Consider the following 15,825-nt stretch of genomic DNA (forward strand, 5'->3'; position numbering starts at 1 on the left):
ATCAAAACAACCAATCAAAGCATCACCAAATTCACAAGGTTCATAAATCATTCAAAAACTAACTAATTTTAGCTTAAACCTCATGATTTAGTGTCAAATAAAGGATGGTTGAGTGATTTAACAAGATCATGCAAATCCACTTCAAATTACTTACTTCTAATGCAAGAAAGTACATAAATCCTAATGAAACAAGTGAAAATTGCTTGAAAAGCTAGTATAAGAAGACTTGTCATCAACATTCTAGACCATACAAATGGTGTGGCCAACAACAATGGCCAACCTCAGAGAAGAGTCTTAGCCTCCTAAACTATCCCCAACCCAAAGAATTGTGGGAGTAGCATCCTAACCCCCAATGTCAATGCTAATAACTTTGAACTCAAGCCTTAATTAATTACCCTGGTTCAAAACAATTGTCAATATGGAGGAAGTGCTACTGAGGATCCAAACCAACACCTCTCTGTGTTTTTGAAAATCTGTGACACTGTCAAAATCAATGGAGTCGACCCTGACATCTATAAGCTTCTTTTATTGCCATTTTCACTGAGAGACTGGTGCACGAAATTGTGATCTCCAGGCTCGAACAATCCCTGGTAATGGCTCCAAAGCTTGGTGCTTTGATCTTAATTCATAATTGTCACAACTTCGATACAACTAACCAGCAAGTGCACTGGGTCGTCCAAGTAATACCTTACGTGAGTAAGGGTCGAATCCCACGGAGATTGTTGGTATGAAGCAAGCTATGGTCACCTTGTAAATCTCAGTCAGGCAGATATAAAGTGATAATGGTGTTTTCGAAATTTAATAATAGGATAGGGATAGAGATACTTATGTAATTCATTGGTAGGAATTTCAGATAAGGGAATGGAGATGCTTTTCGTTCCTCTGAACCTCTGCTTTCCTGCTATCTTCATCCAATCAATCTTACTCCTTTCCATAGCTGGCTGTATGTGATACATCACCACTGTCAATGGCTACTTTCGGTCATCTCTCGGGAAAATGATCCAATGCCCTGTCACGGCACGGCTAATCGTCTGGAGGCATCACCCTTGTCAATGGCTTCATCTTATCCTCTCAGTGAATAATATGCTCACGCACCCTGTCACGGCACGGCTATTCATCTGTCGGTTCTCGATCATGCTGGAATAGGATTTACTATCCTTTTGCGTCTGTCACTAACGCCCTGCAATCGCGAGTTAGGAGCTCGTCACTGTCATCCAATCATTGAATCCTACTCAGAATACCACAGACAAGGTTTAGACTTTCCGGATTCTCTTGAATGCCGTCATCATTCTAGCTTATGCCACGAAGATTCTGGTTAGGAGATCTAAGAGATACTCATTCTAGCTTATTTCATGTAGAACAGAAGTGTTTGTCAGGCACGCGTTCATAAGGGAGAAGGATGATGAGCGTCACACATAATCATCACCTTCATCACGTTCTTGGGTGCGAATGGATATCTTAGAAGAGAAATAAGAAGAATTGAATAGAAAACAGTAGTACTTTGCATTAATCTTTGAGGGACAGCAGAGCTCTACACCTTAATCTATGGAGTGTAGAAACTCTACCGTATGAAAATACATAAGTGAAGGTCCAGGCATGGCCGAGATGGCCAGCCCCCTAAACGAGATCAATAGTCTCCTAAGATGAACAATGGATTAAAACTGAGACCAAAGATGGTCAAAAAGATGCCTAATACAATAGTAAAAGGTCCTATTTCTGCTCAAGTCCCTCAATTTCAGCCAGAAAATACCTGAAATCACAGAAAAACACACAAACTCATAGTAAAGTCCAGAAATGTGAATTTAACATAAAAACTAATGAAAACAACCCTAAAAGTAACTAGATCCTACTAAAAACATACTAAAAACAATGTCAAAAAGCGTATAAATTATCCGCTCATCACAACACCAAACTTAAATTGTTGCTTGTCCCCAAGCAACTGAAAATCAAATAGGATAAAAAGAAGAGAATATACTATGAATTCCAAACTATCAATGAAACAGAGCTTCAATCATATGAGCGGGACTTATAGCTTTTTGCCTCTTGAATAGTTTTGGCATCTCACTTTATCCATTGAAGTTTAGAATGATTGGCATCTATAGGAACTTCAGATTTCGAATAGTGTTATTGACTCTCCTAGTTCAGTATGATGATTCTTGAACACAGCTTCGTTATGAGTCTTGGTCGTGGCCCTAAGCACTTTGTTTTCCAGTATTACCACCGGATACATAAATGCCACAGACACATAATTGGGTGAACCTTTTCAGATTGTGACTCAGCTTTGCTAAAGTCCCCAATTAGAGGTGTCCAGGGTTCTTAAGCACACTCTTTGTTTTTGCTTTGGACCTTGACTTTAACCGCTCAGTCTCAAGTTTTCACTTGACACCTACACGCCACAAGCACATGGTTAGGGACAGCTTGGTTTAGCCGCTTAGACTAGGATTTTATTCCTTTAGGCCCTCCTATCCACTGATGCTCAAAGCCTTGGGATCCTTTTTATTTGCCCTTGCCTTTTGGTTTTAAGGGTTATTGGCTTTTTCTGCTTGCTTTTTCTTTTTCTTTCTATATTTTTTTTTCGCCTATATTTTTTTTTTTTCTGCAAGCTTTGTTCTTTGCTGCTTTTTCTTGCTTCAAGAATCATTTTTATGATTTTTCAGATTATCAAATAACATGTCTCCTAGTCATCATTCTTTCAAGAGCCAACATATTTAACATTCTTAAACAACAACTTCAAAAGACATATGCACTGTTCAAGCATACATTCAGAAAACAAGAAGCATTGTCACCACATCAATAAAATTAAGCTAAGTTCAAGGATAAATTCGAAACTCATGTACTTCCTGTTCTTTTGAATTAAAACATTTTTCATTTAAGAGAGGTGATGGATTCATAGGACATTCATATCTTTAAGACAAAGTTACTAACTACTAATGATCATGTAATGAAGGTACAAACACAGATAAGTACATAACATAGAAAACGAAAAACAGAAGAAAGAAGAACAAGGAATGAATCCACCTTAGTGATGGTGGTGTTTTCTTCTTGAGGAACCAATGATGTCCTTGAGCTCTTCTATGTCTCTTCCTTGTCTTTGTTGCTCCTCCCTCATTGCTTTTTGATCTTCTCTTATTTCATGGAGCATGATGGAGTGCTCTTGATGTTCCACCCTTAGTTGTCCCATATTGGAACTCATTTCTCCTAGGGAGGTGTTGATTTTCTCCCAATAGTTTTGTGGAGGAAAGTGCATTTGAGGCATTTCCGGAATCTCATGGTGATGAGCTTCTTGCGCCTCTTGAGCTCCATGACTGGGCTCTCTTGCTTGCTCCATTTTTTTCTTAGTGATGGGCTTTTCCTCTTTAATGAGGATATCTCCCTCTATGTCAATCCCAGCTGAATTGCATAGATGGCAAATGAGGTGAGGAAAGGCTAACCTTGCCATGGTGGAGGACTTGTCAGCCACCTTGTAGAGTTCTTGAGGTATAATCTCATGAACTTCCACCTCTTCTCCAATCATGATGCTATGGATCATGATGGCCCGGTCTATAGTAACTTCAGACCGGTTGCTAGTGGGAATGATTGAGCATTGAATAAACTCCAACCATCCTCTAGCTATAGGCTTGAGGTCCAATCTTCTTAGTTGAACCGGCTTGCCTTTGGAATCAATCTTCCATTGAGCTCCTTCTACACATATGTCCATAAGGACTTGGTCCAACCTTTAATCAAAGTTGACTCTCCTTGTGTAGGGGCGTGCGTTCTCTTCCATGTATGGCAAGTTGAACGCCAACCTCACATTTTCCGGACTAAAATCTAAGTATTTCCCCCGAACCATTGTAACATAGTTCTTTGGATCCGGGTTCTTACTTTGATCATGGTTCTTGGTGATCCATGCATTGGCATAGAACTCTTGAACCATTAGGATGCCGACTTGTTGGATGGGATTTGTTAGAACTTCCCAACCTCTTCTTTGAATTTCATGTCGGATCTCCGGATACTCATTTCTTTTGAGTTTAAAAGGGACCTCAGGGATCACCTTCTTCTTGGCCACAACATCATAGAAGTGGTCTTGATGGGCTTTGGAGATGAACCTTTCCATCTCCCATGACTCGGATGTGGAAGCTTTTATCTTCCCTTTCCCTCTTCTAGAGGATTCTCCGGTCTTGGGTGCCATCAATGGTAATGGAAAAACAAAAAAGCTATGCTTTTACCACACCAAACTTAGAATATTGCTCGCCCTCGAGCAATAAACAAAAGAATAGAAGAAGAAGAAGAAGAAATATGGAGAGGGAGAGGGAGATGTGGTTTCGGCCAAGAGGAGTGTAGAGGGGTGTGTTGTGTGAATTTGATGAAGAATGGAGGTCTTTATATAGGGAAGGGAGGGGGGGTATTGGTTCGGCCATATGGGTGGGTTTGGGTGGGAAATTGGTTTTGAATTTTGAAGGTAGGTGGAGTTTATGAGGTAGGTTTATTGGGAACATTGGGTGGATGTGAGTGGTGAAGGTTTAATGGGGAAGAGAGATTGAGGTGATTGGTGAAGGGCTTTTAGGGAAGAGTGTTTATGGGGTTGTGTGAAAGAGAGTGGTGAGAAGAAGTGAGTGGAGGTAGGTGGGGATCCTGTGGGGTCCACGGATCCTGAGTGGATCCTGTGGGGTCCACAGATCCTGAGATGATCCTGTGGGGTCCACAGATCCTGAGTGGATCCTGTGGGGTCCACAGATCCTGAGTGGATTCTGCGGGGTCCACAGATCCTGAGGTGTTCAAGGAATTACATCCCTGCACCCTTAGGCATGTAAAAATGCCTTTGTATCCAACTCTGGGCGTTCAGCGCCAGGTTGGTCGCCATTTTGGGCGTTCAACGCCCATCTGTGTGCCATTTCTGGCGTTGAACGCCAGAACCATGCCTGTTCTGGCGTTCAGCGCCCAGAAGCTGCCCATTTTGGGCGTTCAGCGCCAGAACCATGCTCTGTTCTGGCGCTAAACGCCAGACAGATGCTCCTCCAGGGTGTGATTTTTCTTCTGCTGTTTTTGATTCCGTTTTCAATTTTTCTATTTATTTTGTGACTCCACATGATCATGAACCTAAGAAAACGTAAAAATAAGAATTAGATAAACATTGGGTTGCCTCCCAACAAGCGCTTCTTTAATGTCAATAGCTTGACAGTGGGCTCTCATGGAGCCTCACAGATGTGCAGAGCTTTGTTGAGATTCTCCAACACCAAACTTAGAGTTTGGATATGGGAGTTCAACACCAAACTTAGAGTTTGGTTGTGGCCTCCCAACACCAAACTTAGTGTTTGACTGTGGGGGCTCTGGTTGACTCTGCTTTGAGAGAAGCTTTTCAAGCTTCCTCTCCATGGTTGCAGAGGGAGATCCTTGAGTTTTGAATACAAGGGAGTTCTCATTCCATTGAAGGACTATTTCACCTCTGTCAACATCAATCACAGCTCTTGCTGTGGCCAGGAAAGGTCTTCCTAGGATGATGGATTCATCCTCTTCCTTTCCAGTATCCAGGACTATGAAATCAGCAGGGATGTAAAGGCCCTCAACCTTTACTAATACATCCTCTACTTGTCCATAAGCCTGTTTTCTTGAGCTGTCTGCCATCTCTAGTGAGATTTTAGCAGCTTTCACCCCATAGATTCCCAGTTTCTCTATTACAGAGAGGGGCATGAGGTTTATTCCTGAACCAAGGTCACACAGAGCCTTAAAGATCATGGTGCCTATGGTACGGGGTATTATGAACTTTCCAGGATCCTGTCTCTTCTGAGGCAATGTCAGTTGATCCAGATCACTTAGTTCATTGATGAACAAGGGAGGTTCAACTTCCCAAGCATTAATGCCAAATAATTTGGCATTCAGCTTTATGATTGCACCAAGAAACTTGGCAGTTTGCTCTTCAGTAACATCCTCATTCTCTTCTGAAGAGGAATACTCATCAGAGCTCATGAAGGGTATAAGGAGGTTCAATGGAATCTCTATGGTCTCTAGATGAGCCTCAGAGTCCTTTGGTTCCCCAGAGGGAAGCTCCTTATTGACCACTGGACGTCCCAGGAGGTCCTCCTCCTTGGGATTCACGTCCTCTCCTCTCCTCAGAGGTTCGGCCATGGCGCTTATGTCAATGGCCTTGCACTCTCCTTTTGGGTTCTCTTCTGTATTGCTTGGGAGAGTACTAGGAGGGATTTCAGTGATCCTTTTACTCCGCTGGCCCACTTGTGCTTCCAGATTTCTAATGGAAGACCTTGTTTCATTCATGAAACTTACAGTGGCCTTAGATAGATCAGAGACTAGATTTGCTAAATTAGAAGCATTTTGTTCAGAGTTCTCTGTCTGTTGCTGAGTTGATGATGGAAAAGGTTTGCTATTGCTAAACCTGTTTCTTCCACCATTATTAAAGCCTTGTTGAGGCTTTTGATCCTTCCATGAGAAATTTGGATGATTTCTCCATGTTGAGTTATAGGTGTTTCCATAAGGTTCACCTAAGTAATTTACCTCTGCTATTGCAGGGTTCTCAGGATCATAGGCTTCTTCTTCAGAAGATGCCTCTTGAGTACTGTTGGATGCAGCTTGCATTCCATGCAGACTCTGAGAGATCATATTGACTTGCTGAGTCAATATTTTATTCTGAGCCAATATGCCATTCAGAGTATCAACTTCAAGAACTCCTTTCTTCATAGGCGTCCCATTACTCACAGGATTCCTTTCAGAAGTGTACATGAACTGGTTATTAGCAACCATGTCAATGAGTTCTTGAGCTTCTGCAGGCGTTTTCTTTAGGTGAATGGATCCACCTGCAGAGGTATCCAATGACATCTTAGATAACTCAGACAGACCATCATAGAATATATCCAGGATGGTCCATTCTGAAAGCATGTCAGAAGGACACTTTTTGGTCAACTGTTTGTATCTTTCCCAAGCTTCATAGAGAGATTCACCTTCTTTCTGTCTGAAGGTTTGAACATCAGCTCTAAGCTTGCTCAGCTTTTGAGGAGGAAAGTACTTGGCTAAGAAAGCCGTGACCAGCTTATCCCAAGAGTTCAGGCTGTCTTTGGGTTGAGAATCCAACCATAATCTAGCTCTGTCTCTTACAGCAAAAGGGAAAAGCATGAGCCTGTAGACTTCAGGATCTACTCCATTAGTCTTAACAGTATCACATATCTGCAAGAATTCAGTTAAGAACTGAAAAGGATCTTCAGATGGAAGTCCATGAAACTTGCAGTTCTGCTGCATTAGAGAAACTAATTGAGGTTTCAGCTCAAAGTTGTTTGCTCCAATGGCAGGAATGGAGATGCTTCTTCCATGTAAATTGGAATTAGGTGCAGTAAAGTCACCAAGCATCTTCCTTACATTATTATTATTTTCGGCTGCCATCTCCTCTGCCTGTTCGAAAATTTCTGAAAGGTTATCTCTGGATTGTTGTATTTTAGCTTCTCTTACTTTTCTCTTCAGAGTCCTTTCAGGTTCTGGATCTGCTTCCACAAGAATGTTCTTATCCTTGCTCCTGCTCATATGACAAAGAAGAAGGCACAGAAAAATAATAATAATAATAGAGATCCTTTATACCACAGTATAGGGATCCCTTTGTGAGTGGAAGAAAAGAGGGGGAGACAAAGAATGTGATGTAAAGGAAGAAATGCAACTGTATTGATGGAAGAGATGTGAGATGAGATGTTAGGATATGAATGAATAAATAGAATAGGATGTGGGAGGTATAATTTTCGAAAATTATTTTGAAAAGGAGTTAGTGATTTTTGAAAATTGGTTTTTGAAAATTTGTTAGTATTTTTCGAAAAAAAATTTTTTTTTGAAATAAAATTAAAAATAAAAATAAAAATAATTAGTTAATTAAAAAGAAATTTTTGAAAAAGGGGGAGATATTTTCGAAAATTAGAGAGAGAGAGTTAGTTAGGTAGTTTTGAAAAAGTTAAGAAACAAACAAAAAGTTAGTTAGTTAGTTGAAACAAATTTTGAAAAGATAAGAAGTTAGGAAGTTAGAAAAGATATTTTTGAAAAAGATAAGATAAGAAGATATTTTTGAAAAGATATGATTGAAATTAGTTTTTGAAAAAAGATTTGATTTTTAAAATCTCAATTAATGACTTGATTCATAAGAAATCACAAGATATGATTCTAGAATTCAAAGTTTGAATCTTTCTTAACAAGCAAGTAACAAACTTCAAATTTTTTAATCAAAACATTAATTGAATATGTTATTTTCGAAAATTTGTTGAAAAAAATAAGAAAAAGATTTTTGAAAAATATTTTTGGAATTTTCGAAAATAACTAAGAATTTTGAAAAAGATTTGATTTTTGAAAAAGATTTTGAAAAAGATAAGATTTTCAAATTGAAAATTTGATTTGACTCATGAGAAACAATTTGATTTTAAAAATTTTTGAAAAAGTCAACTCAAATTTTCGAATTTGATGAGAGAAAAAGGGAAAGATATTTTTTTGATTTTTTTGAATTTTTATGAAAACATGAAAATTATGCAATGCATGAAATTTTTAGATCAAAACAATGAATGCATGCAAGAATGCTATGAATGTCAAGATGAACACCAAGAACACTATGAAGATCATGATGAACATCAAGAACATATTTTTGAAAAATTTTTAATGCAAAGAAAACATGCAAGACACCAAACTTAGAATTCTTTAATGCTTACGCACTAAGAATTCAAGAATGCATATGATAAACATGAAAAGACATAAAACAAAAAATCATCAAGATCAAACAAGAAGACTTACCAAGAACAACTTGAAGATCATGAAGAACACTATGAATGCATGAATTTTTGAAAAATGCAAGATGCACATGCAATTGACACCAAACTTATAATGTGACTCAAGACTCAAACAAGAAACAGAAAATATTTTTGATTTTTATGATTTTCTAATTTTTTTAGATTTTTTCGAAAATAGTATGAAAAAGAAAAAATAAGGATTCCAAAATTTTTAATATGAATTCCAGGAATTTTGCCATGTTAGTTTAAAGCTTCAGTCCAAGAATTAGACATGGCTCACTAGCCAGCCAAGCTTTCAATGAAAGCTCCAGTCCAAAACACTAGACATGGCCAATGGCCAGCCAAGCTTTAGTCTTTAACACGAGAGTATATTGCTCTTTGAGAACAAATTGCAAGCCTCAGTCTAAAAGAATTTAGACATGGCTTTACAGCCAGCCAGGCTTCACATGCTTCATGAAACACTAGAATTCATTCTTAAAAATTTTGAATGAAAATTTTTTTTTTAAACATTTTTATTTTTTTCGAAAACAGATGAGAGATTTTTGAAATTATTTTTGAAAAATTTTTGAAAAGAAAATAAAAAGAAAATTACCTAATCTGAGCAATAAGATGAACCGTCAGTTGTCCAAACTCGAACAATCCCCGGCAACGGCGCCAAAAACTTGATGCTGTTGCCGGATCAAAAGGGAATCTGGCACTGATGTTACCGGACCAAAAGCTTGCCGAAAACTCAAACAATCCCCGGCAACGGCGCCAAAAACTTGGAGCACGAAATTGTGATCTCCAGGCTCGAACAATCCCTGGTAATGGCTCCAAAGCTTGGTGCTTTGATCTTAATTCATAATTGTCACAACTTCGATACAACTAACCAGCAAGTGCACTGGGTCGTCCAAGTAATACCTTACGTGAGTAAGGGTCGAATCCCACGGAGATTGTTGGTATGAAGCAAGCTATGGTCACCTTGTAAATCTCAGTCAGGCAGATATAAAGTGATAATGGTGTTTTCGAAATTTAATAATAGGATAGGGATAGAGATACTTATGTAATTCATTGGTAGGAATTTCAGATAAGGGAATGGAGATGCTTTTCGTTCCTCTGAACCTCTGCTTTCCTGCTATCTTCATCCAATCAATCTTACTCCTTTCCATGGCTGGCTGTATGTGATACATCACCACTGTCAATGGCTACTTTCGGTCATCTCTCGGGAAAATGATCCAATGCCCTGTCACGGCACGGCTAATCGTCTGGAGGCATCACCCTTGTCAATGGCTTCATCTTATCCTCTCAGTGAATAATATGCTCACGCACCCTGTCACGGCACGGCTATTCATCTGTCGGTTCTCGATCATGCTGGAATAGGATTTACTATCCTTTTGCGTCTGTCACTAACGCCCTGCAATCGTGAGTTAGGAGCTCGTCACAGTCATCCAATCATTGAATCCTACTCGGAATACCACAGACAAGGTTTAGACTTTCCGGATTCTCTTGAATGCCGCCATCATTCTAGCTTACGCCACGAAGATTCTGGTTAGGAGATCTAAGAGATACTCATTCTAGCTTATTTCATGTAGAACAGAAGTGTTTGTCAGGCACGCGTTCATAAGGGAGAAGGATGATGAGCGTCACACATAATCATCACCTTCATCACGTTCTTGGGTGCGAATGGATATCTTAGAAGAGAAATAAGAAGAATTGAATAGAAAACAGTAGTACTTTGCATTAATCTTTGAGGGACAGCAGAGCTCCACACCTTAATCTATGGAGTGTAGAAACTCTACCGTATGAAAATACATAAGTGAAGGTCCAGGCATGGCCGAGATGGCCAGCCCCCTAAACGAGATCAATATTCTCCTAAGATGAACAATGGATTAAAACTGAGACCAAAGATGGTCAAAAAGACGCCTAATACAATAGTAAAAGGTCCTATTTATAATAAACTAGCTACTAGGGTTTACATGAGTAAGTAATTGATGCATAAATCCACTTCCGGGGCCCACTTGGTGTGTGTTTGGGCTGAGCCTGAGTGTTGCACGTGCAGAGGCCATTTGTGGAGTTGAACGCCAGTTTCTGTGCCAGTTTGGGTGTTCAACTCTGGTTTTGGATCCTTTTCTGGCGCTGGACGCCAGATTTGGGCAGAAGGCTGGAGTTGAACGCCAGTTTACGTCGTCAATTCTTGGCCAAAGTATGGACTATTATATATTGCTGGAAAGCCCTGGATGTCTACTTTCCAACGCAATTCGAAGCGCGCCATTTCGAGTTCTGTAGCTCCAGAAAATCCACTTTGAGTTCAAGGAGGTCAGAATCTAACAGCATCAGCAGTCCTTCTTCAACCTCTGAATCTGATTTCTGCTCAAGTCCCTCAATTTCAGCCAGAAAATACCTGAAATCACAGAAAAACACACAAACTCATAGTAAAGTCCAGAAATGTGAATTTAACATAAAAACTAATGAAAACATCCCTAAAAGTAACTAGATCCTACTAAAAACATACTAAAAACAATGTCAAAAAGCGTATAAATTATCCTCTCATCAGAGACCAAGCCACACATTAGTTTGAAACCTTCCCTAAAGAGAGCATTACCAGCTGGCAGTTTACATAGCTAATATATACACGACACTCCCAGGGCCTGGCCCATACAAAAAGCCACTAAACTGGCACCCAGGCTAGCCTAACCACTATATAACTCCTAGCTCTCGGGTGTACTAACACAAGTGAGAGACTAACTAACAGATAATGTCAGACTAGAGTGTCATCAAAAGAATGCCCCTTCCACAGTCAAGCTATATCTACACGTGGCCGTTCGGAGAATCGCCGTGAGGCTCGTCCATCTCCTCATCCTGCTCTATCTCTATCTCAGGATCCTCCTCCTCCTCATCATCCGCAGCTAAAGCTATACCCTCAGATCCACCAGAAACACTGCTGTCACTATGTACAAAACCATTCACGAGCACAGGTCCGTTCACGTATATAGGAGCTACCCCACCGTCTGGTAGTGCCGGCTCATCAGGCTATGGAAAGTCAGGGATCGGCTCAGGGGGAAAGTCCCGCTCTGGTGGTATCACAGGTACATAGTCACCAGCTAACTCGGGCTTATCAGGAATGATAGGCTCAGGTCCTACCTCATTCAAAGGTTGGGCTGGTATAGGGTGCCCGGGATTATCAGGAAAAGGATGTCCAGGTGCGTCAGGATGTAACCAGGATAAGGGAAAGTCGTAAGGAGCATCGGGGTCAAAATGCGGGCTAGACAGAGGATGTTGAAAAGCTCGATTAGGTAACGCATATCGTCTAATATGAGGCTCCAAACCCATAATGAAGTAACTGTGATGTACCGGATCCTCGTAGACGTAAGGGTCCTCGAACTCATAGAAGATCACGCCCGTCTCCATCTGAGGGGGAAGGAAGGGAGAGAAGGGGTAAGAACTGGGGAGTTCTTAGTAGGGTCGGGGTTATTAGTTACGTTCATTTATTTGATTTTGATTAGCAGATAGATATTAGAATACAATAAAGTAGTAAACAGTAGTTAAAATAGATAGGAAAAGAGAAAACAGAACACAAACAGAAGAACACAAGGAAATAAAGCACAGACATAACACTCAAGCAGACAAACATAAAGAAATAGTTCACTCACAAGAAGGAAAGCAACAGAGAATGATGCGCAGTCAAGAATGATGTATGTCTAGCCCTAGTACAGGCCATGAGCTCATGTGTCGGTTAGCACCTGCATTCCCGATATTTATCCGGTCACGAGTTCACGATTTCCCGGATACGATCTTCCGTTCAAATAAATGCTCATATAATTATTAGCAGCTCTATTGAGACAGCCTCTGCTTTCTATTCGCAGGAAATATACTCTTGGGAACGGAAAATTGCTGTAGGTATCCAAGTTTCCCTACAGAAACTCTTGGGTTGCTTAAAGCAACAGATAATAAATATTATCTCTTAGGTTGCATTCAGCAACGAATAAGCAAACAATATCTCTTGGGTTGCCTCAAGCAACAATTAACCTTTCAATAAGCCTTCTGCTCTTAGTCTCTTTACCCTGCTCTGATTTCTCTGTTTAATCTATATATTTAAAGCTTATGTAAATTTCGGTATGAATAGTTAGCATGTCCCAAGTATAGGTTCATTAAGTCTATACTGAAACAATTTAACTTTTCATATAATACCTAACCCTAGTCGCAACTCAAAGACTAACTATGTTGCCCTAGTTTGTTTGCTAGTCTCTGTCTGTTTTTCTGTCATTAAAATCTTACAGACTTTTTCTTCGATTTTTCTCTTTTCATAAACTTTTATATTTTATTTATCTTTGTCTCACTAATATGTTCTTACCACTCCCTAAGTGTTTTATGAAGGTAATTATGAGATTCTGCACTTAAAGTTGTCTTTCTCAAGCTTTTACAGAAAACTGCCTTTTTCGCATTATTTTATTATTTTTATTAAAATATTATTTTTAATTAAATATTATTATTTAATATTTTATTATTATTTATTATTTTATTAATATATTTTCGAAAATTAACTTTACTTTAACCTTTAACCTTTAAAATTCACTTTTTACCACCCGTAACTTTTAATATTTCTACTTTTACCACCCTAACTTTCAGTAATTACCAAATAACCCCTCAAACAACAAAATAATTACTTCCTTGCCCTTTTATGAATCAAAAAAGTGTTCTTCATTGTTCTTCACCACACTCAAAGTGTTCTTCATGTTCTTCATAAATTCTTCAGATTCTTTCTCTGTTTTTACCTGTTTTTCAGTCTTTTCAGCAACCGATTTTTACTATAATTCATAATAAATTAGCAGCCACTAAAACTCCATCTTTTCTACATGATTTCAACACAAATTGAACCTCAATTTAAGCTTAGGGTTTCATTTTTCCAGCTGCCCAAGAACATGAACTTTAAAGCTTGAATTTCATCAAATTTCATCAAAATTTCACCAAATTTTCACCAAGAATCAATCATATATGCAACCAATTTTTAGCACAGCCAAATTATACAACATTCACACATCTCAAACACAAATAATCAAGATTAATTTCGTAGCACCCTACCTGATTTTGCTGCCCCTAATTCAGTTAGATTTTCAGGTGGTCCTTAAGCACTTTTTCCTCCTAAATCACATCAAGAAAAACCATATTTAAGCATGTTTCCTTGAAACTGAATCAAAAGAGAGATGGTGCAGCCAACTCACCTTGATCCCAGCCTTGATAAGTCATATAATCATGTAGAGAAAGAAGAGAGGATCATTTTGGTCGGATTGGAATTTTGATTTGAGTTTTAGTTCAGCAGAAATCAAGCTTTGAAGATTTGGAACTAAGAACTTTTCTCTCTTTTTCTCTCTTCCTATTTTCGGCCACAAAGTGAAAATGAGCCAGCCTTGGGGGTTTTGGGGGTGTAGGGTGAGTGGTGATTGGTTGGCTTGGAGGTGGATTAAAATAATATTAAAATATCTCAGATGTATAACTACTAAAACTAGGTGTATCGGAACACTTGTGAAAACATCTCTAAAAATTATTTTCTGAGCTACTAGCATAAATGACACTAGTAACATATTTATTATGAGAATAAAACATGTATAATGAGGCCTTAGCACTGCTAAAGTCATCAGAGAGTGCTGGTGCTAAGCTGCACCAGTAAATTGTGCACCCGGTTAAACTGGTTTTCTGTTTTTAACTAAAACTGATCAGGTAACCTTATAATATTATTCAAGAAGCTTCTAATACTAATATAATGATAATATCATCCTATTATCTCTCTTCTCTCATAAATCGAGTCCGGTTTGTCAAACTGAGACTATTTACGAAAAACCGAATTAAAACTCTTAACCGATACAGTTGAAAAACTAGGTTCTTCGCGACTGAATCATCGAGCTTGCCTCGGGAAAGGTTCTAACTTAAAGATGACATAATGACAATGAGGATTGAGATTCTTGATGATATATCAAAGGTTTTTCCCTTACTGATCTTCCAGAGAAATTCGTACTTTCAGAAAAGATCTCGCGTACTCGAAAATCGGGGTTGTTACATTCTACCCTCCTAACAGAAAATTTTGCCCTTAAAATTTCAGTTACCTGAGAATAAATGCGGGTCATCGGCTTTCATCTTATCTTCTAGTTCCCAAGTGTGCTATTCTTCTCCTCTTTGTCCCCAAGCTACTTTGACTAAGCGAACAGTCTTGCCTCTCAGCTGCTTATCACTTCTTTCTACGATCTGAACTGGTGATGCTTGATATGTCAAATCGTTTCGTAACTGTACTGTCTCTGGTTGTAAAATATGACTCTCATCGGGAATATATTTCTTAAGTTGCGAGACATGAAAAACATCATGAAGGTTTGACAGATATGGAGGAAGGGCCACTTGATAAGCTACTAGTCCGACTCTTTTAAGTATTTGAAAAGGTCCTATGTATTGAGGGTTAAGCTTTTTAGTCTTAAGGGCTCTACCTATTCCAGTAGTCGGGGTTACTTTAAGAAAGACATGGTCTCCCTCACTAAACTATAAGGGTCTAAGTCTATTATCGGCATAGCTCTTTTGACGGCTCTGTGCTGTCTGGATCTTCTGGCAAATCCCCTTTATCTTTTCAGTAGTTTCTTGCACTAAGTATGGACGTAAGACACTAGCTTCTCCGTCGTCATTCCAACACAATGGTGTCTGACACCTTCTTCCGTAGAGAGCTTCATATGGTGCCATCCCGATACTTTGTTGGTAACTGTTGTTGTAGACGAACTCGACCAATGGCAAATACCTATCCCAACTGCCTTGGTTATCCATCACACAAGATCTTAGCATGTCTTCCAATGTCTGGATTGTCCGCTCTGATTGTCCATCTGTCTGAGGATGGTATGCTGTACTCATATGCAATTCTGTTCCCAACGCTCTTTGGAAAGCTCCCCAGAATCTGGAAGTAAACCTCGGATCTGGATCTAAAACAATTGACGAAGGTATTTCGTGTAATCGTACAATTTCTTGAATATATATCCGTGCCAGCCTTTCTAATGTACAATCAACTCGAATCGGAAGGAAGTGCGCTGACTTCGTCAACCTGTCCACAATTACCCAAATGGCATTGTGTCCAGTTGAG

The 15,825-nt window shown here is 39.2% G+C and overlaps 1 non-coding gene and 1 pseudogene across 1 annotated transcript; one reads left to right on the forward strand and one right to left on the reverse strand.

The window, feature by feature from the left end:
- Positions 1–6,861: 6,861 nt before the first annotated feature.
- Positions 6,862–6,969, forward strand: LOC148567583 (small nucleolar RNA R71). The gene has a single exon (XR_015882580.1). It is a non-coding gene; the product is annotated as a small nucleolar RNA R71 (small nucleolar RNA).
- Positions 6,970–11,525: 4,556 nt separating this feature from the next.
- LOC148567584 (uncharacterized) lies at positions 11,526–12,125 on the reverse strand (annotated as a pseudogene).
- Between the last annotated feature and the right edge of the window lie 3,700 nt (positions 12,126–15,825).

This window comes from Arachis ipaensis, chromosome B4 (assembly GCF_059453495.1).
Source record: "Arachis ipaensis isolate K30076 ecotype BB chromosome B4, ASM5945349v1, whole genome shotgun sequence".
NCBI classification, from domain to species: domain Eukaryota; kingdom Viridiplantae; phylum Streptophyta; class Magnoliopsida; order Fabales; family Fabaceae; genus Arachis; species Arachis ipaensis.